The sequence below is a fragment of the Entelurus aequoreus genome, linkage group LG10 (genome assembly GCF_033978785.1).
Source record: "Entelurus aequoreus isolate RoL-2023_Sb linkage group LG10, RoL_Eaeq_v1.1, whole genome shotgun sequence".
Lineage (NCBI taxonomy): Eukaryota > Metazoa > Chordata > Actinopteri > Syngnathiformes > Syngnathidae > Entelurus > Entelurus aequoreus.
Window position 1 is genome coordinate 11893592 of NC_084740.1, and position 24407 is coordinate 11917998.

Genomic DNA, 24407 nt, shown 5'->3' on the forward strand with positions numbered 1-24407 from the left:
AAGAAGAAGCATATCGACTACAAAGGCGGACAAGCGCAATTTTTCAGGATTTATGCAGATCCCAAATACAGATCAGCAGGTACCATTGGTAAGAAGTTTCTTTTGCATAATATTACGAAACATAACGCCAAATAATATGTCTTACCTTATTCTCACACCATAATAATACTCGTATGTTGAAGCACATCAAGCAGTGCGGCTTCATAGCTTACCAAAGTCATACTAAAACGATTTGATAGATTTCCGAGTGCCGTGTGTAATGTTCTATATTTTCAATGGAACATATAAAATGTTGGTGTTGTTTACTTAAGTCATATTGCCATCATAGTGCAGACTACACGTATCTCTTATGTTTGACTGCCTTCTACTGGTCACACTTATCATTACACCACATACCAAATAAAATTGCTTCAAGGTCGGTAAGCAAAACCAGAATTATTCCGTACTTTAGGCGCACCGGGTTATAAAGTGCACTGTCGAGTTTTGAGGGGAAAAAAATGATTTAAAGTGCGCCTTATAGCCCGGAAAATACGGTACATTTAATCCCTGCTCCACCACCAAAGTATAGCTGACATCAAAGACATGTGCAGTACGGACAATTCTAACCCGAATTTTGGAAGGTGTGTTTTCATGCGCTGCAATCCAAATGACTTTCGGTATAAACCACCCGTCTCGATTGCGATTATATTTTGATCCGAACGTGTGTGATCTGGTGAGAATATTACGAATGGCGTGTTTAAATGAAGCATTTTTATTCCGGTTTGTTTTTTTAATCTGATCAAATGCGTCCATGTGCACATAGCTACTGACGTGACGGTCGCTGAGCCAAACAGATCTTATTATCAAACACATTACTGTGGTTGGTCGCCATCAGCCAATAGTGTGCCGCGTACAAGCTCACGTGGTCAAATTAGCTTTAACTGGTGACGTAGCGACATAATTTGAAAAATATTAGGAAAAAAACAAAAAAACATTTACTATTTTAAAATCTACAATGCACTGAGACCATAATAGAGATGGCAATTGATAAGATTTTTCCGATTCCCATTCCATCTTATTTTGGGCTTGACAATTACATTCTGCTTAACGATTTGATTCTTTATCACTTCTCTCATCAATTCTTTTTTGGATAAAAAGAACAGCTAACAGTTTGATTGGCATCAACTGTTTAGTTGAAAAGAAACACGAATGTAAAAACCCAACAGTAAGGTTTTAGAGGAGCTCTATTATGCAAAACCAACTTTTCTTACCTATTGGTACCTGCCGTTGTGTATTTGGGATCTGCATTATTCCCGAAATCAAACTGGAGGCATTGCCGAGATATTTAGTAAAAAAAAATCTTGTCTTCCTTCATAGTACTTCTGCCAAATGAGCCGTTTGAAATTTGCAAAACCTGTTAAGTTTTTCGCACCAATGACGTCACTAGATTATCCTTATATGGTGTAGATTTACCCAAAAATAACTTTGCATGCGTCCACCATTGTAGTCCGACGATGTAGTCAATACGCTCCTTCTTTTTTTTTAAATCCTCTTGTTTTGGGGCTTTCTGGCTCGTACATGCACATGGATCTTCTGCTGTTTCCATTTCAAATACAAATTAGCCTATAGTTAAAACGTATATCTGTTAGTAGACCCGCTATGGAAGTCCTAAAAACTACAACAAAGATGGCGGGGAAAGACACAGTTAAAGTGGAGGCACGTAAATAAAACCGCCCACAAAATGCGCATCCGGACGAAGCGGTCAGAAAGTGACTTGATGATGGTCTGTAAAACTTAATCTATGCAAAATGTAGACAAAAGAACTACCATTACATGTAGACTACAAGGAAGTGTTTTAAATCTCAAAACAAAAACATGTTAATATGATCCCTTTAAAGGCCTACTGAAACCCACTACTACCAACCACGCAGTCTGATAGTTTATATATCAATGATGAAATCTTAACATTGCAACACATGCCAATACGGCCGGGTTAACTTATAAAGTGCAATTTTAAAATTCCTGCCACGCTTCCGGTTGAAAAACTCCTTTGGATATGATTTATGCGCGTGACGTCACAAAAGCAACGGAAGTGGTTGGACCCCATCGGACCCGATAGAAAAGCCTCTTGTTTTCTTCGACAAAATTCCACAGTATTCTGGACATCTGTGTTGGTGAATCTTTTGCAATTTGTTTAATGAACAATGGAGACTGCAAAGAAGAACGTTGTAGGTGGGATCGATCGGTGTATTAGCGGCTAAGTACAATACTTACAACAACACAACAAGGACTACTTACTACGCCTAGCCGATGCTTGCTGCCAAACCCACGGATGAAGTCCTTCGTCGCGCCGTTAATCGCTGGAACGCAGCTGAGCACGGCTGTTGATGGGAAGATGAGGGCTGGCTGGCGTAGGTGGAGCGCTAATGTTTTATCATAGTTCTGTGAGGTCCGGTTGCTAAGTTGCTAAATTAGCCTTAGCGTCGTTAGCAACAGTATTTTTAATGGACAATGGAGACTGCAAATAAGAAAGTTGTAGGTGCGATCGGTGGAGCGGCGGACTACAGCAACACCAACACCAGGAGGTTGTGTTGTGTTTTGAGCAGGATAGCAGACGCACTACAGTGAGTAAGCCCGCCACCGCATCTAAGTTAGCTTCTATTTTTTTTAGCTTCGCCAAGCTGAATATTATTAATCGTGTATTTACATGTTCATGGTTTAATAGTATTTTTGATCTTCTGTCTATCCATCCAGTCAGGGTTTTTTAAATTTAGTTTCTATCTGCATTTGAGACTGCTATGCTATCAAGTTGGCTACGTAGCTAGGTTAGCTTCTATTTTTTTAGCTTCGAAAAGCTGAATATTATTAATCGTGTATTTACATGTTCATGGTTTAATAGTATTTTTGATCTTCTGTCTATCCATCCAGTCAGGGTTTTTTTTTATTTAGTTTCTATCTGCATTTGAGACTGCTATGCTATCACGTTGGCTACGTTGCTAGGTTAGCTTCTATTTTTTTTAGCTTCGCAAAGCTGAATATTATTAATCGTGTATTTACATGTTCAGTCACTGTGAATGTCCATTTCGCGTTCTCGACTCTCATTTTCAAGAGGATATAGTATCTGTGGTGGTTTAAAATACAAATCTGTGATCTACAATAGAAAAAGGAGAGAGTGTGGAATCCAATGAGCCAGCTTGTACCTAAGTTACGGTCAGAGCGAAAAAAGATACGTCCATCACTGCCTCTCAAGTCCTTCACTGTAACGTTCCTCATCTACGAATCTTTCATCCTCGCTCAAATTAATGGGGTAGTCGTCACTTTCTCGGTCCGAATCTCTCTCGCTCCATTGTAAACAATGGGGAATTGTGAGGAATACTAGCTCCTGTGACGTCACGCTACTTCCGGTACAGGCAAGGCTTTTTTTATCAGAGAGCAAAAGTTGCGAACTTTATCGTCGATTTTCTCTACTAAATCCTCTCAGCAAAAATATGGCAATATCGCGAAATGATCAAGTATGACACATAGAATGGATTTGCTATTCCTGTTTAAATAAAAACATTTCATTTCAGTAGGCCTTTAAGAGGCCCACAGCCATAAAAAAGTGTTTTGTTTTGAAAATAATGATGATAAAATAATACATATAAATATTGTACTGAAGAACTTAACAACATCAATCAATCAATCAATGTTTATTTATATAGCCCTAAATCACAAGTGTCTCAAAGTGTCTCAACAAATTAATTACACAAGAATGTGTATTTTACGAAGTGTTGAATTTTTTTAAAATGGAAATGAGAATTAATCTTTTTGAAATAATTTAAAATATAAAATATTTGGGCTGACCACTCAAAACTACAAACCCAAAACCAGTGAAGTTGGCACGTTGTGTAAATCGTAAATAAAAATAAAATTCAATGATTTGCTAATCTTTTTCAACCTATATTCAATTAAATAGACTGCAAAGACAAGATACTTAATGTTTGAACTGGAAAACGTTGTTGTTTTTTGCAAATATTAGCTCGTTTGGAATTTGATGCCTGCAACATGTTTCAAAAAAGCTGGCGCAAGTGGCAAACAAGACTGAGATAGTTGAGGAATGCTCATCAAACACTTATTTGGAACATCCCACAGGTGAACAGGCTAATTGGGAACAGGTGGGTGCCATGATTGGGTATAAAAGCAGCTTCCAGGAAATGCTCAGTCATTCACAAACAAGGATGGGGCGAGGGTCACCACTTTGTGAACAAATGTGTGAGAAAATTGTCGAACAGTTTAAGAACAACATTTCTCAATGAGCTATTGCAAGGAATTTAGGGATTTAACCATCTACGGTCCGTAATATCATCAAAAGGTTCGGAGAATCTGGAGAAATCACTGCACGTAAGCGATGATATTACAGACCTTTGATCCCTCAGGCGGTACTGCATCAAAAAGCGACATCAGTGTGTAAAGGATATCACCACATGGGCTCAGGAACACTTCAGAAAACCACTGTCAGTAACTACAGTTTGTCGCTACATCTGTAAATGCAAGTTAAAACTCTACTATGCAAACCAAAAGCCAATAATCAACAACACCCAGAAACGCTGCCGGCTTTGCTGGGCCCGAGCTCATCTAGTGTTCTGTGGTCTGACGAGTCCACATTTCAAATTGTTTTTGAAAACTGTGGACGCCGTGTCCTCCGGACCAAAGAGGAAAAGAACCAACCGGATTGTTATACGCGCAAAATTTAAAAGCTAGCATCTGTGATGGTATGGGGGTGTATTAGTGCCCAAGGCATGGGTAACTTACACATCTGTGAAGGCACCATTAATGCTGAAAGGTACATACAGGTTTTGGAGCAACATATGTGGCCATCCAAGCAACGCTATCATGGGCGCCCCTGCTTATTTCAGCAAGACAATGCCAAGCCGTGTGTTACAACAGCGTGGCTTCATAGTTAAAGAGTGCGGGTACTAGACTGGCCTGCCTGTAGTCCAGACTTGTCTCCCATTGAAAATGTGTGGCGCAATATGAAGCCCAAAATACGACAATAGAGACTGTTGAACAACCTAAGCTGTACATCAAGCAAAAATAGGAAATAATCCCACCTGAAAAGCTTCAAAAATTGGTCTCCTTAGTTCCCAAATGTTTACTGAGTGTTGTTAAAAGGAAAGGCCATGTAACACAGTGGTAAAAATGCCCCTGTGCCAACTTTTTTGCAATGTGTTGCTGCCATTAAATTCTAAATTAATGATTTGCAAAAAAAAAAATTGTTTCTCAGTTTGAACATTAAATATCTTGTCTTTACAGTCTATTCAATTGAATAAGTTGAAAAGGATTTGCAAATCGTTGTATTCTGTTTTTATTTACGAATTACACGACGTGCCAACGGGCAGCACGGTGGTATAAGGGTTAGTGCATCTGCCTCACAATACGAATGTTCTGGGTTCGATCCTGCGCTCGGGATCTTTCTGTGTGGAGTTTGGATGTTCTCCCCATGACTGCGTGGGTTCCCTCCGGGTACTCCGGCTTCCTCCCACCTCCAAAGACGTGCACCTGGGGATAGGTTGATTGGCAACACCAAACTGGCCCTAGTGTGTGAGTGTGAATGTTGTTTGTCTATCTGTGTTGGCCCTGTGATGAGGTGGCGACTTGTCCGCCCGAATGCAGCTGAGATAGGCTCCAGCATCCCCGCGACCCCGGACGGGACAAGCGGTTAGAAAATGAATGAATGGATGGATGGACAACGTGCCAACTTCACTGGTTTTGGGTTATGTAATTTAAATATATGGACTTACTCCTCAAAACTAGCAACAATTCTGTAACCATCAACTCAAAACTAACTACCGGTATTATTTTGCAGAAAAATAAGCCAGTCTGCTTTCCAGGAAGTATATGCAATTTTTCTGACTACTGTAATTCCGGTCTGTGTCTCTGATGTGGAGAACAGCTCCCAGACAGGGAGGAGGTGTGCAACCACTGAGCCAATTGGACACACTCGTCATGTAATGCATGAGAAGCATTTCATGTTTACAGTTAATAACTGTTTTTACAATGAGGAGCTGGCATGATAGAGAGTGTTAGTTCAATCAATCAATCAATGTTTATTTATATAGCCCTAAATCACAAGTGTCTCAAAGGGCTGCACACGCCACAACGACATCCTCGGTACAGAGCCCACATACGGGCAAGGAAACTGTTAGTTACCTGCAGTATTAACAGCAGACGACGTGTTCATATTGCCGCTGGTGGAGATTCACTTCCGGCTCGAAGGAGATCGAAATGTCATCCGTTCAAAGTTGTCACATGTTTTGTGTGCTAATGTTTCTGGTAGTATTTCCTCCCTTTGATGAAACATCCACTTTGCAGTAGTATAGCAGTACCGGTATACCTTTCTCGTGAATAACTCTCCAGCGTTTATGGCGCCGTGCACGGTGACGTCATGCCCGCCCATAGGAATCGATAAGGTAATCAGTAACAAAACGGTCAAATGATTCTCAACAAGAACTGGTTTTCCCTTCCCATCTCTAGTAATAAGTGAACCGCCAAGCAAGGGGAATTCTGTATTATTTATTCAACATCTTGTTCGGCTCCCACAGGGTTCATTGAACTTAAATTGTCTTTTGTAAATTTTTATTCTCATGCAAAATTGTTTAAGTGTGTATAAAAGCCATATTTCCTTCCACTCATTATTAGAAAATTCTGATTTCTTCATTTGCAAGGACTTTCTGAAGTCATGAATAAGATGACATCAACCTTATTTTAATGCAGGGGTTTTAACTCAGGCACTTGTTGAAACACTTTTTTTTTGCTTGTCTTATATGTAAAAGAATCAAATGTTTGTTATTAACGTTAGCTTTATTTGCAGAGATCTCACATGGTTCTTATGCAGTAAAGTGAAGTATTTTGCTGTGCACTGTGAGCTCTAATATTCTGGTTCAAGGGATGAAATTTACAAAGAGCTAAAAAATTTTTTTTTACAAATATTACACTTTTATTGTTGTTTTTTGTTCTTGAGCATGTTCTGGTTTACCTAATGTTCTGGAATCATATTTCTCCATTTTCCACTCACAGGGGTGTGTTTCGACAGGACGGGACGACGGAGGAAGAGGATGTGTGTGTGACGGAATCTCCTCACACTTGTTTCGACCGTCCACTCGCCTTCATTCTCTCGCTACGGCTGCTCATCAGCATTTGAAAGGCAACTTTGACAGTGAGAAAGAAAAGTGAGGTGGGAGGGAAGGAGGGATGGAGCTTGGCTGGTTGTGAGGGGAGAGGGTGGGTAAACGAAAAGCATGAGGCAGGCGGAGAGCGCCAGGAAGATACTGAGGAGAGGGGCTGAACAAGCATGCCTTTTATATGTAGTGACTGAGAGAGAGAGGGAGAGGGAGAGAGAGCAGCTGAAGGCAGAGACAACTGGTGTGTGCACAGCTTTCCCTGGAGGAAATGGAAAGAAAGAAGCTTCAGCGAGGAGAGAGGGAAGGAGGGTAGCACGCCGGCTTGATAGAGAGAGAGAGGAGAGGGAGGCTGGAAGAGATTCTCACACTGGCTGTGTCCTAATCCGAGTCCATCTCCTGGAGGCAGCGGAGCAGAGTGTTAGTGAAGTGAGTCTAAGAGGCGAGGAGAGGTACATCGGCTAGCACACTTACACACATACACACACACACACACACACACACACACACACACACACTAGGAGTCCACTATGTGTCCAGCTTTGCTTCTGTGAAAGTAAAAGAGAGAGGCAAGGGGAGACTGACTGCCCCGGTCCCAAGCCCATTCGGCTGCACTCTCACACATACACGCCAAACACACACACACACACACACACACACACACACACACACAAACATAGTGTTTGTGTTTCGGATTGAGGTGGTGGAGAAGGTTGGCAGTGCATTGGGGTGGGGTGGGGGGCCACCTAGGACAAGACAGGACAGGACAGGGCAGAGCTGGGGTACCGGGGAGGAGGAGGAGAGACAAAGTGGATCAGATCAGAAGCAGCACATCCAATGCTGGAAATGCCCATCAGGTGAGTGGATTCTTACAAAATACACATGATTGCTTGTACACACATTTTACATACAAGTGCTTTGAGTTCCTTAAAAAGGTAGAAAAGCACTATACAAGTATAACCCATTTACCATTTACATGCATCTTTTGGGCGTTTTGGCAGAAACGTGCACACAAAGGTTACCCCATTCATGTTTTTTTTTAAATTTCATTTAAATCTGAATTTGTCTAACTTTTTGTCGCAAGTCCCGTCTTTTCAGCCGCATAGCGCACAAAAGTAGCCTTATCATTTTTTACATGCCACTTGTTCCAAAAAAAACCCCCCTGCCCTTGCAATAACTTGTTGCTTTTGAAAGTTCTCCAAAATAGACTTTGCTTTTTTTAGATGAAGTTACTGCGTATGTTTGAGACTTGACCATAATGCCTCGTCACTTTGTAGATGCACGCCGCACTCCTGCATGTCCGTGTCTGTGTTTTGTGTTGGAGTTGGAGAGAGTGAGGCAGTGGGTCTCTTTCTACCTGCAGAGACTGAATTGGTCACAGTTTAGTGGCTCAGTAACATTGGGAGCCTTCAGGCAGTTTGCAGCAGGTGGTCCAAGTTGGCACAAGGACTGTGACAAACAAAGTAAACCGCATCAAACCATCACCGGCTTGTCATTTGCAGCTTTTTTCAGGCTGAGTTTTCCTCCTCATTATGTGAGGTGGACCAATTTAAAACAAGGTTGTTGTCATTTCCCGCACGATTCCCAAGATTTTTTGATGTTGGCGTGTAATTTTTACCCTGAAAGTATATTTAATATCTTTCTTACTGCTGTTATAAAGGGAGTTTTCGTCATTTTATATTTCTTAGCAGAACAGGAATTTTGTGAACATTTTCATGAATTTGCATCATTCCAAGTGACAAAATGCAAGCGGTATACACGGATGACGCTGCTGATCCAACTCATTCTAGTTTTCTGTGTCTGATAGCAGTAGAATCATTTGCCCACAGACACCTGCGTGAATAGCAGCTGTCAGAGGTAAATACACATATCAACCACCAAACGACTACCTGCTCTATACTGAATACTGAATATGTTCTCTCTGCAATTTTACATCCAAAAAAGAGGAATATTTCTTCTACTGCTGTTGGCGCCGGGAGCACCAATAAAAATGGGATTGCGCCCCTGACTAGAAACAGACCCGCGTCATCACATTTCGTGCATGGGCCCGCTGAGCCCTCTGAGCCTCTCCATCCGCTTCAGCCCCGACATGTGCAAGTATAGACGCCTCGCCCGTGACCCACCTTTAGGCCTTTTTTATTAGACCCCGGCTTCTTCCTTTGGCTTTGCACTTAAGACGCATTGGGGGGAAAAAAGGTGACGCTGCCCTGAATTGCCTTGACCGTAGAAGGAAATTTAACATGTTTTAAAGGCAGGATGAGTAGAAATCTCATTTTACTGCATCAGCACCTTTGTGTGTGTTTTTGATGATGCTGTGAGCTTTGCATCCTCTTTGCCGCCACTATGGCAAAACCTTTTCTAAGCATAAATAATCACTACGCAGCATGCATTTTGAGGAAAAAGACATGTTTTGCAGCAATAACTTTGAATACACATGCACTCGGACCTTCAAAGTCGATCACGGTTGATAGGCATTTTGTTCCTATCGGGATCAATTATATCTGAAATAGTCAAATGTTCTCACTGTTTTACTGCACAGGCAATGTTTTAAGTCAAATACTGCCGTGCAAGTGTAACAAGGAGAGTAACCACTGTTGATGTTAAGACCTCTGTGATGCACGCCGAACAGAAGGAGGGTTTAAGTGGCCTCGCATATGCCACTCTCTGTTATACCTGCATGGGCAATGTTTAAGTAGCATACTGTCGTGCAAGTGTAAAAAGAAGCTAACCACAATTTACGTAAGGACGTGCATAGGGGAAGGATGCAATGCGCCTGCGCAATTCGCACTGCTCTCGTGTCCTCCGCGCACACCAGCGCATAAAATAAAATCCAACTTAAACTCAAAACTAAATAAACGCATCATTTATTCTGTACCATTTTGCAATGTAACTCTGATAGACAACAAGCGGCCACAGCCGATAAAACAAAGGCGAGCACTGTTTGTCAATTATTGTAACGTCTAACAAGACTTTTTTAGGAGGAGAAAGCGGTGGTCTGCTTTAACAATCACTTTATTGGGCAAAACTGATCATTGTCGGCCATAACCACGGCAAAATAACATCAGCTACAAAACTACTATCCTGCCAAACTACTCTCTTTTTGCCGTATTCAGACCAAAGCAAGCTATCTGTGTATCAACAGCAGCCATTCCCGTTCTCGTTTATTTGTGTCAACACGCTCACATACACTAGACTGCCACTGGTGCGTTCACGGCCACACAAACAGTTAAAAAACACCACACATAAAACTGTAACTGCCAGTGGTTACAATATAATGCAATTCACATGCCGCCAATCAATGTCATTAACAGCATCTTACGCATGTTGCTGTTTTTGCAGCGTATCTAATAGCTAACCATGCAGCAGAGTTAGGAGAGATTAATGCTGTTAACTCATTGTGCAAAATGTGAATGTTTTAAGTAGGGATGTAACGATACAAAATGTAATAACACGATTGTGACCAGAATGATCAATGTTATTATTGTTATCGCAGTATTATTGAATGTGCTCAAAAAGTACTTATACACACACTTAAGTCTTTTGACCAACTTCTTTTCTTTTTTTTTAATAACTTTAATAAATAGTAAGCCCACTATTTTGTAAGTTGTTTTTTATGCTTCACTGACAGTGTTTTAGTCTTCGTATTTCGTCTGTTTTAATGATTAGCTAAGCTTTTATTGTTTTATATATGGGTTTAGACTGTAGCACTTAAAAATGTATTTAAACTAAAAGTGCGTAACATAAACATTTATTATTTCTGGCGGGCATTGTGGCGTCCTACTCTGTTCAGCGGTCCTCGAACGCACCATAAACACACCTTTGACTCGTATTCTTCTCGGTATAGAACGATCACTTTGTTCAAAGAGAGCACAGCTTGTCGGTTCAATGTGCACAATTGAATAGTTTAGTTGCTCTAATGTGTTGATATACATTTAGATTGGGGTATGTCGTTCTTTAATGGGGAAATATGTTAATGTCTCTTGTTTTCATGTTCGCATTCGAGCTGGCTAGCTTTCGCAGGTCAGTCCCTGAGTTTATCAAAGTAGAATTATTCATCATGGTTTTTCGCTAATTTTAAATAACTGTCGGGAGTTTTACCGCGGTTGTCATTAATACTGTTTATTGTAACATCCCTAATTTTAATGTTGACAAAATGTGATCTCTAAAAGGGATACATGTCTCAAATTCTTCCAAAGCAGGACCCCCACCTAGACAGGAAATACTAGATTTTTATTGCAAGTGGGCTAAATCTCTTAATTTGGAAATTACTTTAATAGAAGAGACTGCTGCAATTTGATGGTAATAATTAGACATTTAACTTGTTATGATGTTAGCTTTGGCACAGGGAAGGGAACAAATGTGTACATGAATGAGCATCTCACAAAACGTAATGCTGAAATTGCCAAGAAAGCACGCAACTTGAAAAATCAGGGAAAAATCCAGAGAACTTGGAGCGCCAACTGTAAAATCTACATCAAGCTGAATGGAGGTCCAGAAGCAAGAGTACTTGTTGTCCATGACATCAAGGCCCTGGACAAATTTTAAAGTTTACACTGCTTCCACGACGACGATAACAATGAAGTCTGACGGAAAACAAACACCTAAATTCAACACCAACGCTACTATGTTCCAAGGGACCACTAAACAAGAAGACCTAGATTCATAAGTGCATCCACCTACACTTATAGAGATTATTGAAACAACATCAAAGATTGTTTAACAAAAAAATATGGAACTGAAAAAGTTCTGCAACAAAGATCACAAAAACCAGTATTTGGGAAATGATATAGATCCAGATACGATTTTTTCTCCCACATCAGTAATAATTGTTTTTATAATACAGATGAACAATATAATAGCAACATTAAGTATGATGACAAATGGTCAATTATTAATTTTAATAGCAGAAGCTTGTATGCAAATTACAACCACATGAAGCACTTTTTAGAACAATTCAACAAAACCTTCAAAGTGAAATATAATCTTAGAGAAACATTTAATTTAAAACATTTGTACACACATACAACACTTAAGACCTTCAGTATATCCGTATGGGGAATTAAAATATGGAATAGATTAAGCAAAGAAATCAAACAATGAACTAATATGATCCACTTCAAGAAACTCTTCAAACTTAAAGTGTTTACAAAGCACAAACAAAAAGAACCATGATAAACATTATGAATTTATTTCATCCACGCATTCATTTTATAGATAATCTTATTTATCTCACCATATGAAATATAACTTACTTCACTAATTATTATTATTATTATTTGTTTAATGTTATTACTTATGGAGTATATTGTGAATAAATTGAGAACAGGAAGTGAACAAAAGTTTTAGCAACTGCTATGTAAAGGAAAAGGGGTAGGATTAAATAAGATATGCTTCTTCCTACTCCTTTTTGAACATGTTGAATAGAGAAACTGGAAATTGTGATGTATCATGTTGTATGCATGCATGTTCCAAATAAACACAAACTCAACTCAACTCAACGGGTGTGGTAGTGGTGTGTGGCCACACTGTGCACGTCTTATGTTGGTCACGTGTGGTCCAAGGAATGCTCAGGGAGTTTGTGCGTTTAGGGGAAACATTGCTTGCTACACACAGCTCACTTTGCGGCATGCATACATCCATCCATCCATCTTCTTCCGCTTATCTTAGGTCGGGTCGCGGGGGCAGCAGCCTAAGCAGGGAAGCCCAGACTTCCCTCTCCCCAGCCACTTCGTCCAGCTCTTCCCGGGGGATCCCGAGGCGTTCCCAGGCCAGCCGGGAGACATAGTCTTCCCAACGTGTCCTGGGTCTACCCCGTGGCCTCCTACCGGTCGGACGTGCCCTAAACACTCGGGTGGCATCCTGACCAGATGCCCGAACCACCTCATCTGGCTCCTCTCGATGTGGAGGATCAACGGCCTTACTTTGAGCTCCCCCCAGATGGCAGAGCTTCTCACCCTATCTCTAAGGGAGAGACCCGCCACCCGGCGGAGGAAACTCATTTCGGCCGCTTGTAACCGTGATCTTGTCCTTTCGGTCATAACCCAAAGCTCATGACCATAGGTGAGGATGGGAACGTAGATCCATCCATCCATCCATCCATCCATTTTTTACCGCTTGTCCCTTTTGGGGTTGCGGGGGGTGCTGGAGCCTATCTCAGCTGCATTGAGAGCTTTGTTTTCCGGCTCAGCTCCTTCTTCACCACAACGGATCGATACAGCGTCCGCATTACTGAATACGCCGCACCGATCCGCCTGTCGATCTCACGATCCACTCTTCCATCACTCGTGAACAAGACTCTGAGGTACTTGAACTTCTCCACTTGGGGCAGGGTCTCCTCCGCAACCCGGAGATGGCACTCCACCCTTTTCCGGGCGAGAACCATGGACTCGGACTTGGAGGTGCTGATTCTCATCCCAGTCACTTCACACTCAGCTGCGAACTGATCCAGCGAGAGCTGAAGATCCTGGCCAGATGAAGCCATCAGGACCACATCATCTGCAAAAAGCAGAGACCTAATCCTGCAGCCACCAAACCGGATCCCCTCAACGCCTTGACTGCGCCTAGAAACTCTGTCCATAAAAGTTATGAACAGAATCTGTGACAAAGGGCAGCCTTGGCGGAGTCCAACCCTCACTGGAAACGTGTCCGACTTACTGCCGGCAATGCAGACCAAGCTCTGACACTGATCATACAGGGAGCGGATCGCCACAATCAGACAGTCCGATACCCCATACTCTCTGAGCACTCACAACAGGACTTCTTGAGGGACACGGTTGAATGCCTTCCCCAAGTCCACAAAGCACATGTAGACTGGTTGGGCAAACTCCCATGCACCCTCAAGGACCCTGCCGAGAGTATAGAGCTGGTTCACAGTTCCACGACCAGGACGAAAACCGCACTGTTCCTCCTGAATCCGAGGTTCGACTATCCGGCGTAGCCTCCTCTCCAGTACACCTCTTACCGGGAAGGCTGAGGAGTGATCCCACGATAGTTAGAACACACCCTACAGTTCCCCTTCTTAAAGAGAGGAACCACCACCCCGGTCTGCCAATCCAGAGGTACCGCCCCCGATGTCCATGCGATGCTGCAGAGTCTTGTCAACCAAGACAGCCCCACAGCATCCAGAGCCTTAAGGAACTCCGGGCGGATCTCATCACCCTTGCCACAGAGGAGCTTTTTAACTACCTAAGCAACCTCATCCCCAGAAATAGGAGAGCCCACCACAGATTCCCCAGGCACTGCTTCCTCATAGGAAGACGTGTTGGTGGGATTGAGGAGGTCTTCGAAGTATTCCCTCCACCGATCCACAACATCCGCAGTCAAGGTCAGCAGAACACCATCCTCACCATACACGGTGTTGATAGTGCACTGCTTCCCCTTCCTGAGGTGGCGGATGGTGGTCCAGAATCGCTTCGAAGCCGTCCGGAAGTTGTTTTTCATGGCTTCCCCGAACTCCTCCCATGTCCGAGTTTTTGCCTCTGCGACCGCTGAAGCCGCACACCGCTTGGCCTGTCGGTACCTGTCCGCTGCCTCAGGAGTCCTATGAGCCAAAAGAACCCAATAGGACTCTTTCTTCAGCTTGACGGCATCCCTTACCGCTTGGTGTCCACTAACGGGTTCTAGGATTACCGCCACGACAGGCACCAACTACCTTGCGGCCACAGCTCTAATCAGCCGCCTCGACAATAGAGGCGCGGAACATGGTCCACTCGGACTCAATGTCCAGCACCTCCCTCGTGACATGTTCAAAGTTCTTCCGGAGGTGGGAATTGAAACTCTCTCTGACAGGAGACTCTGCCAGACATTCCCAGCAAACCCTCACAATGCGTATGGGCCTGCCAGGTCTGTCCGGCATCCCCCCCACCATCGCAGCCAACTCACCACCAGGTGGTGATCGGTAGAAAGCTCCGCCCCTCTCTTCACCCGTGTGTCCAAAACATGAGGCAGCAAATCCGATGACACAACTACAAAGTCGATCATGCAACTGCGGCCTAGGGTGTCCTGGTGCCAAGTGCACATATGGACACCCTTATGTTTGAACATGGTGTTCGTTATGGACAATCTGTGACGGGCACAAAAGTCCAATAACAAAACACCACTCTGGTTCAGATCCGGGCGGCCATTCTTCCCAATCACGCCTCTCCAGGTTTCACTGTTGTTGCCAACATGAGCGTTGAAGTCCCCCAGTAGAACGAGGGAATCACCCGGGGGAGCACTCTCAAGTACTCCCTCGAGTGAATCCAAAAAGGGTGGGTACTCTGAGCTGCCGTTTGGCGCGTAAGCGCAAACAGTCGGGACCCGTCCCCCCCACCCGAAGGCGGCGGGAAGCTACCCTCTCGTCCACTGGGTTAAACTCCAACGTGCAGGCTCTGAGCCGGGGGGCAACAAGAATTGCCACCCCAGCCCGTCGCCTCTCACTGCTGGCAACGCCAGAGTGGAAGAGAGTCCAGCCCCTCTTGAGAGAACTGGTTCCAGAGCCCTTGCTGTGCGTCGAAGTGAGTGGCGGAACTTCTCCACCTTGCGCACTAGCTCAGGCTCCTTCCCCCCCAGCGAGGTGACGTTCCACATCCCAAGAGCTAGCTTCTGTAGCCGAGGATCGGACCGCCAAGTGCCCTGCCTTCGGCTGCCGCCCAGCTCACATTGCACCCGACCTCTATGGCATGTTTGCGGCATACATTCTATCCTTATTCTATATTGTTAACTTAGCCCTATTGTACTGAGCAGCCTGGACAGGCCTACTGTAAGCACCGAATGATTTCTAATTTGCATAAGAGATCACGTCGAAGTAAAAAACAACTGGTTGCTTCAAAGATGAAGTGCAGCTCCCTTGCCTGTACCCTATATCACCAGCCAGGGCGGAGATGTTCTGGGTCTTCCGTGTCTTCTTTTCCACCCCAACAACAAAAGTCGAAGCAAAATAACCTTTAGACCAGAACAGAACGCCACGAGCTACTTTTATTGATTGTCAAGCATGCACACAACATATTGGCAAACGTGTCATAAAATCATTGGTTATTGTTCATTTCTGAGCAGGGTATGGTAATATTATGGTAATACATGATGTATTTTAGTAGTCCCAGGGAGGAACCGGATGCTCGCTGAGCTGACGTCTTGCAAGATATCTGACTTTAGAGGCTTACTATTCCCAAAAACTCTGCTTGAATTCCAAATGATATGAGTGTATAGTGTAGTATATAGTACGACCCGCAGGGTGCCTTTCTGTAAATCTTTATGAATAATCTAAGGAGTGTAATAAACATCCACCACCTCTTACTTGTGTGTTCCTCCCTTATACACACACACACACACACACACACACACACACTAAGGTGTCTGCTGTGTTGACAGACAGCCTCTCACACACTTCCTGTTTGCACGTGTGTGCGCGTGAACAGCATTGACAGACAGTGTGTGTGTGTGTGTGTCTGTGACAGAGGGTGTCAGCGCGGTGTCAGGGAGATGTGTTTAGTGTCACACTCGGCTGACCTGATCTCCGCTCGGACTGTCCACTTGGGCCCCGCGGCGGCTCCTTACATAACCCGCGCTGTCATTCACACGCCGGTCTGAAGGGATCCACCGGTCTGCAGGCGCACAATAACACGCGCTTTGTGACATGCAGGAAATGTATAGGCACTTGACTCTAAGAAAGGTGCATTCATAACTTCCATACTTCTTCTCTGTATATAGACTCACGCTATGGCAAAGTAACGCAACGACAGCGAGCTGTGAGCAATGTGTGGGAACGCGGCATGAGGCCCGGTAGATATCATGCAACCTTCAGACACCTACGCAACTTTCTGAACTCTGGCCTTTGCACCGAGCTAATTGATACATCCATGTTCGTGTGTGTGTATTAGTGCAAAAAAAAAAACCTGTGCGCTGCACTGTGGCCTGTGGTCATTTGGAGGTCAAAGATGTTGCGGGAGTGGATATAGCCTCTTCAGTGCATTTAGTCCACTCTGCTCCTTTACCAGCAGCTCTTAGGATAAGGAACACTCTCATTAAAGGGGCTGTTTGCAACTTCCTCACAGTTACATTTTTCAAACCAAAAATATAATAAGAACATTACCGGCTAGCTTATATTAGTTGTTTAACTCAGCTTGTATTTTTTAAATGTCTTTTTTTCTTTAATTGATAACTACACTGACTTAAAAAAAAACATGTTTTCCCTAGGAATTTGTTTGGCGTTTAGGCTCGTCACAGTGTCTCAACACGCATGCAGTCTAAGAGAAGCAACAAACAATTTGCAGTCATGTTGTTGCTATAAATATACAAGCAATGGTAGCTAACGTTAGCTATCTAAATTGCTATGATTATGCGAATTACACACACAGCTAATGCGCGTGCTATGTACGTATCTACTGTGCGCCATTACATTCTAAAACCTGTAAGTGGGCGAGATATAATTACCTGCTCAGTGGACTTGTGGTTAGAGTGTCCGACTTGAGATCGGTAGGTCGTGAGTTCAAACCCTGGCCGAGTCATACCAAAGACTATAAAAATGGGACCCATTGCCTCCTTGCATCAAGGGTTGGAATTGGGGGTTCAGTGTTTCCCATAAACTGCCAAGATACCTGTGGCGGTGGGGGCGTGGCTATGGGCGTGGTCACCATGACATCATCGAGTAATTTGCATAATTTACTACAATGATTTGATTTTCTCTAAAAAGGCTCAAAAAATGATAAATAAATGGGTTATACTTGTATAGCGCTTTTCTACCTTCAAGGTACTCAAAGCGCTTTGACACTATTTCCACATTCACCCATTCACACACTGATGGCGGGAGCTGCCATGCAAGGCGCTAACCAGCAGCCATCAGGAGCAAGGGTGAAGTGTCTTGCCCAAGGACACAATGGACGTGACTAGGATGGTAGAAGGTGGGGATTGAACCCCAGTAACCAGCAACCCTCCGATTGCTGGCACGGCCACTCTACCAACTTCGCCACGCCAGTTTTGTTTTAAACGTCCATCCATCCATCCATCCATCCATTTTACAATATAATTACAACACTTTATGTACATATTTATATACAGATTTGAACAATAAGTTATTCACTGAAATATATTTATTAATTGTGGTTCTTACAAAAAATATATCTTATAAAATATAAAAGCTAAAATGTCTCAAAGCTCTGCCCCTTTAATTAGTGCATACTAAATAATTTAACTTTAGCCTACTACTACAACCATATTATTTACCAGCAACATAAAGTGAAACAGAGGCAGAGGTGTCCTGCCACAGTCAGTAACAAATAAACAGAAAACAGTAGTGGTGGTAGATAGACACAGAGCTTCATCAAACATCTGATCCATTGAACAAAGAGCTCCAAAAATCTTGAACTTTAGACTGCCATCAGTTTTACTCCCTACTCTTAACCATGTGTTTCCTACTGCCTGCAGACTTTGCACCCTTTGTTATATACACATGTTGTGTTTATTATATAAATACATTTAATAAAGTCAAATACAAATAAGGCAACAAGAGAAGTATCCTACACTTCTCTTTTGTAAAGTAAATCTGAACAGCCGATATGGGCATCTACATCAACTATATGATTTGCCTGAGAAGCTGGAGAGGACCAAAAATTTTTTATTTTTTTTTCCCCCAATTTTTTTTATTTTTTTAAATTTTTTTTATTTGTGGCGGACGTAATTCTTTCGTGGGGGGCCGCCACAAATAAATGAATGTGTGGGAAACCCTGGGGTTAACTCACCAAACGATTCCCTAACGCGGCCACTGCTGCTGCTCTCTGCTCCCCTCACCTCCCAGGGGGTAGAACAAGGGGATGCGTCAAATGCAGAGGGTAATTTCACCACACCTAGTGTGTGTGTGTGTGACTATCAGTGGTACTTTAACTTTATAATGCTTGAAAAACTTTGGAAAGTTGCATCTGTGATATTCAACTAAATTAGTTTACATTTCCAGAAAGCTAACGTGGGCGGGGCTTCTCCCTATCTTGTAAACTCTGAAGAAACAGCGTCCTCTACAGTAGACATTTGATTTTAGGTCTATTTAATTTGCCCGGATCATGTTTTGTTTAGTTAAAGACTCCCTTAGTTCTGTTTCAGCACCTATGGGTTTGTGTTTTCTTGGTTGCCATGATTATTTTCACCTGCCTCCAGAGGTGGGTAGAGTAGCCAGAAATTGTACTCAAGTAAGAGTACTGTTACTTTAGAGATTTATTACTCAAGTAAAAGTAAGGAGTAGTCACCCAAATATTTACCTGAGTAAAACTAAAAAGTATGTTGTGAAAAAACTACTCAAGTACTGAGTAACTGATGAGTAACCTGTTCCTTTAATGATGACGGCAGCAAATAATGCACAAAAACATAAAAATAGCAATGAGCAAATTCAGAGCCAGGAATATCTCTTAAGCAACTAAAACAATAATATATATTAGATAATAATACATTAAAATAAAAAAAATTAAGGTAAATTGAGCCACAATAACTTAACAGCACCATAGACTCAGTAAGCATTCATTGATTGAGTGATTGAAACTTGTATTAGTAGATTGCACAGTACAGTACATATTCCGTACAATTGACCACTAAATGGTAACGCCCCAATAAGTTTTTCAACATTAATCAATTACTTAATAAATGACCAAATCGAGGTGATCTACCTCATATATACATATACATACACACACATATTATATATATATATATATATATATATATATATATATATATATATATATATATATACTGTATATGTATATATATATATATATATATATATATATATATATATATATATATATATATATATATATATATATATATACTGTATATGTATATATATATATATATATATATATATATATATATATATATATATATATATACAGTATATATATATATATATATACAGTATATATATATATATATATATACAGTATATAATTTATATTTATTTATTTTGCCGTTTTTGTTCACATGTTAAAGGTGTTTTAATGAATATACATGCATGTTTAACATATAGATTCCTTTCTTTCATGAAGACAAGAATATAAGTTGGTGTATTACCTGATTCTGATGACTTGCATTGATTAGAATCAGACAGTAGTGCTGATAACGTCCACGTTTTCAAATGGAGGAGAAAAAAAGTTCCTCCTTTCTGTCTAATACCACATGAAAGTGGTTTGTTTTTGGCATTTTATTTGTCCAGCTTCCATATTCGTTTTTATACACTTTACAAGAAATACATTGGCGGCAAACTCCGTAGCTTGCTAGCTTGTTTGCGCTGGCTTTCGGAGACTCTTATTTTGTTAGCGCAGGCGCGATGGAGCAGCACTTTTATTGTGAAGACAGGAACTGTGCGGTCAGTCTTTAGGCTTTTGAGAGAGGTACGGTTGAAATAAAAAAGTGTCTTTTTTTCCTTCACACTTTTGATTGATTGATTGAAACTTTTATTAGTAGATTGCAGAGTACAGTACATATTCCGTACAATTGACCACTAAATGGTAACACCCGAATACGTTTTTCAACTTGTTTAAGTCGGGGTCCACGTGTGACGGTCATGTGACCGCCTGGCTCTGTTTGATTGGTCCAACGTCACCAGTGACTGCATCTGATTTGTGAAACGGAGTCAAAGGTCACCAGTGACTGCATCTGATTGGTGAAACGCAGGCATGCGCTAGAACCTACTTTGAGGGTCTGTCTGACAAACCAAAACAAACAAAGCGTGCATTAACAGATCGATAAAAATTAGTAGCGAGTAGCGAGCTGAATGTAGATAAATGGAGCGGAGTAAAAGTAGCGTTTCTTCTCTACAAATATACTCAAGTAAAAGTAAAAGTATGTTGCATTAAAACTACTCTTAGAAGTACAATTTATCCCAAAAGTTACTCAAGTAGATGTAACGGGGTAAATGTAGCGCGTTACTACCCACCTCTGCCTGCCTCTGATTAGTGTTCGGGACACTCACCTGCTCCCGGGCACTAATCAGAAAGCTATTTATTCCTGCTTTTCGCCACACTCTGTCTGGCTGTCTTGTTTGCGCTATGCAACACGTTACGTGTGTTTTCCATTTGATTCCTGAGCTAAGCTTTGCCATGGGTTTTCTTGTTTTCAATGCTAAGTTTTTCCTGTTAGCTATTTCCTTAGCTTCCCGTGCCATCGACACACTTTTCTGTATTTTGCCTGATTTATGAAGAATAAATCCTTCTTTTACCTACGTAGTTCCGTCTGCATCCTGGGAAAATTATCCGTGCATTACCATGCGCCCCGCCGTCACAGTTACAGGCGAGCTCTGCCGTTTTTAAGAACCTCCTGCAAAAAAGTCAAGACAAATATCATCTCCATAACAGCATTCTGGAATTGTTAAGAATTTGCTGCAAAAACGCGAGTCTAACAAGTTTTCTGAACTGAACTCCAGGGCCACCCGTTGAACAGCCCAAATGATAAAGAAAAAAGGACCTAAAAAGAAACCTTAAGAAACACCACTAAAGAATTTGGGCAAATGACAACTGACTGCATTTGAATCAAACAGGGATTTATTTATTTTGTTTCTATCTGCATTTGAGACAGATGCTATCACGTTAGCTCATGCTAATTAGCATGAGCTTTGTCGATGTATTGTCGTGGAGATAAAAGGCACTGAATGTCTATTTCGCGTTCTCGACTCTCATTTTCAAGAGGATATAGTATCCGAGGTGGTTTAAAATACAAATCCGTGATCCACAATAGAAAAAGGAGAGAGTGTGGAATCCAATGAGCTAGCTTGTACCTAAGTTACGGTCAGAGCGAAAAAAAATATGTATTTCACTGCATTCTAGTCCATCATTCTAACGTTCCTCGTCCACGAATCTTTCATCCTCGCTCAAATTAATGGGGTAATGGTCCGAATAGCTCTAGCTGCGTTGAAAACAATAGGAAAATATGAGGGAGTGAACAACTGACAACGTCACGCTACTTCCGGTAGGGGCAAGGTTTTTTTTTTATCAGAGACCAAAAGTTGCGAACTTTATCGACGTTGTTCTATACTAAATCCTTTCAGCAAAAATATGGCAATATCGCAAAATGATCAAGTATGACACATAGAATGGATCTGCTATCCCCGTTTAAATAAAAAAAATTCATTTCAGTAGGCCTTTAAGTTTGGTTGGTATCAACACTTCAGTCATCAACAATTGCATCATCAGAGAAATTGACATTGGAACAGTGTAGGTCTGACTTGGTAGGATATGTACAGCAAGTATTGGACACAGAGAGAGAGATCAGAAATTATAAGAAAAAGTGTCTACATTTGATTGTTTACATTTGATTATTTACAATCCGAAGAGGTATGATGAGGAAGGGAGGGTGTTAGTTTAGGTTTGAAGTTGCCTGGAGGTGTTCTTTTAGTGCGGTTTTGAAGGAGGATAGAGATGCCCTTTCTTTTACACCTGTTGGGAGTGTATTCCACATTGATGTGGCATAGAAAGAGAATGAGTTAAGACCTTCAAGTAGAGCTCAAAGATACAGTAAACAACACTGGGGCGGCATAGCTCGGTTGGTAGAGTGGCCGTACCAGCAACTTGAGGGTTCCAGGTTCGATTCCCGCTTCCGCCATCCTAGTCACTGCCGTTGTGTCCTTGGGCAAGACACTTTACCCACCTGCTCCCAGTGCCACCCACACTGGTTTAAATGTAACTTAGATATTGGGTGTCACTACGTAAAGCGCTTTGAGTCACGAGAGAAAAGCGCTATATAAATACAATTCACTTCACTTCACTTCACTTTTGGCGTTCACAAAAAAAGCCCTGTGCGTTACATCCTGTTTGACTGCGCTGGACACAGAAAACCTCTCACAAAAGTATCTTACATCAACCTATACGGAATCAAGAAGAAATATCAGCAGAAGTAATAGGAAGACTTACCATGCTTAATGGCCATGGATTCATGAATCAATCAAGGGTACATATTACGCATTCTACACAGATATTTGCATTATTGTTGTCTGCACTTGTGTTTGTGTGATTTATTACGGATTTATATACTTTCACCCTTACTTATACTTTACACCACTCTTGTTTGAGTTGTGGTGAACGCTGACAAGAGGGTTATCTTGTGTAGTTAAATGAAGTTAACATATTGGGAAGATTTATGAAGTATGCCGCAGTGCAGTTTTGGTTCATGTTAAGTAAGAACTTAACTTACTTCCACTATCTATTAGATCCCCCCGGTCTCTGAGCCAATTTAAACCTACGTTAAAAACATGTTTTTACTCTCCGGCGTTCAAATCCAGTTAGGCAGGATATCTTGGTCGTTTTTTTTTTCTTGTTTCATAAATTTTTTATTTATTTATTACATTTTAGTGTTTTAGGTGATATATTCTGCACTTCTTTTAAGGCGGGGGTCAGCAACCCGCGGCTCTAGAGCCACAAGCAGCTCTTGAGCGGCGCCCTGGTGGCTCCATGGAGCTTTTTCAAAAATGTATGGGAATAGAAAAAAAATGGGGTGAAAAATCTATTTTTTGTTGTAATATGGTTTCTGTAGGAGGACAAACACGACACAAACCTTCCTAATTGTGTTTATGCTTCACTAATGAGAGTATTTGGAGAGCGCCGTTTTGTCCTAATATTAGCGGCCCTTGAACTCACCATAGTGTGGACTGTGACTCAACAGTTTGTTTACATGTATAACTTTCTCCAACGATGCCACAGAAAGACATGTTTTATGCCACTCCTTCTTTGGCTCATTTTGTCCACCAAACGTTTTATACTTTGCATGAATGCACAAAGGTGAGCTTAGTTGATATTATTGACTTGTTGGAGTGCTAATCAGGCATATTTGGTCACTGCATGACTACAAGCTAATCAATGCTAACATGCTATTTAGGCTAGCTGTATGTACATATTGCACCATTATGCCTCGTTTGTAGCTATATTTGAGGTCATTTAATTTCCTTTACTTATGTCCTCTGTGTATTTAGGTTATTGTTCCATGTTTCATGACACATCTGTACGTATTATTGGCTGCATTTCTGATCGTTGTTAGTGAGCCATGTTGTTCCAGACCACAGCAAATGTTAGCCAGCTAGCCAAAGATTTTAATAAATTCTATTAGAAGAAGGCAGCCTGCGTTTCCTTTAACTTGGACACACACATCTATACCTTGGGCATTCTAAGACAGTCATTTCCATGAGTTATCTCACCCTGTGACAAGTTTTACTAATTGTTTCTAATGTTGTAAAAATGTGTAGAATAAATATTACATTTCAACATTTCTGTCAATGAAGATTTGCGCGAGCCTGCAACACATAGTCATTTTGATAGTAAGTTA

At 41.7% G+C, this 24407-nt stretch overlaps 1 protein-coding gene across 2 annotated transcripts in view; it reads left to right on the top strand.

Moving 5' to 3' along the window:
- The first annotated feature begins 7254 nt into the window (after window positions 1-7254).
- The window catches only part of npas1 (neuronal PAS domain protein 1), a 157069-nt gene continuing 139916 nt past the window's right edge, over window positions 7255-24407 (top strand). For both annotated transcript variants that reach the window (XM_062060117.1, XM_062060120.1), the window contains exon 1: window positions 7255-7993. The gene's annotated coding sequence lies outside the window, so the exon portion shown is untranslated. The remainder of the gene's footprint in view (window positions 7994-24407) is intronic.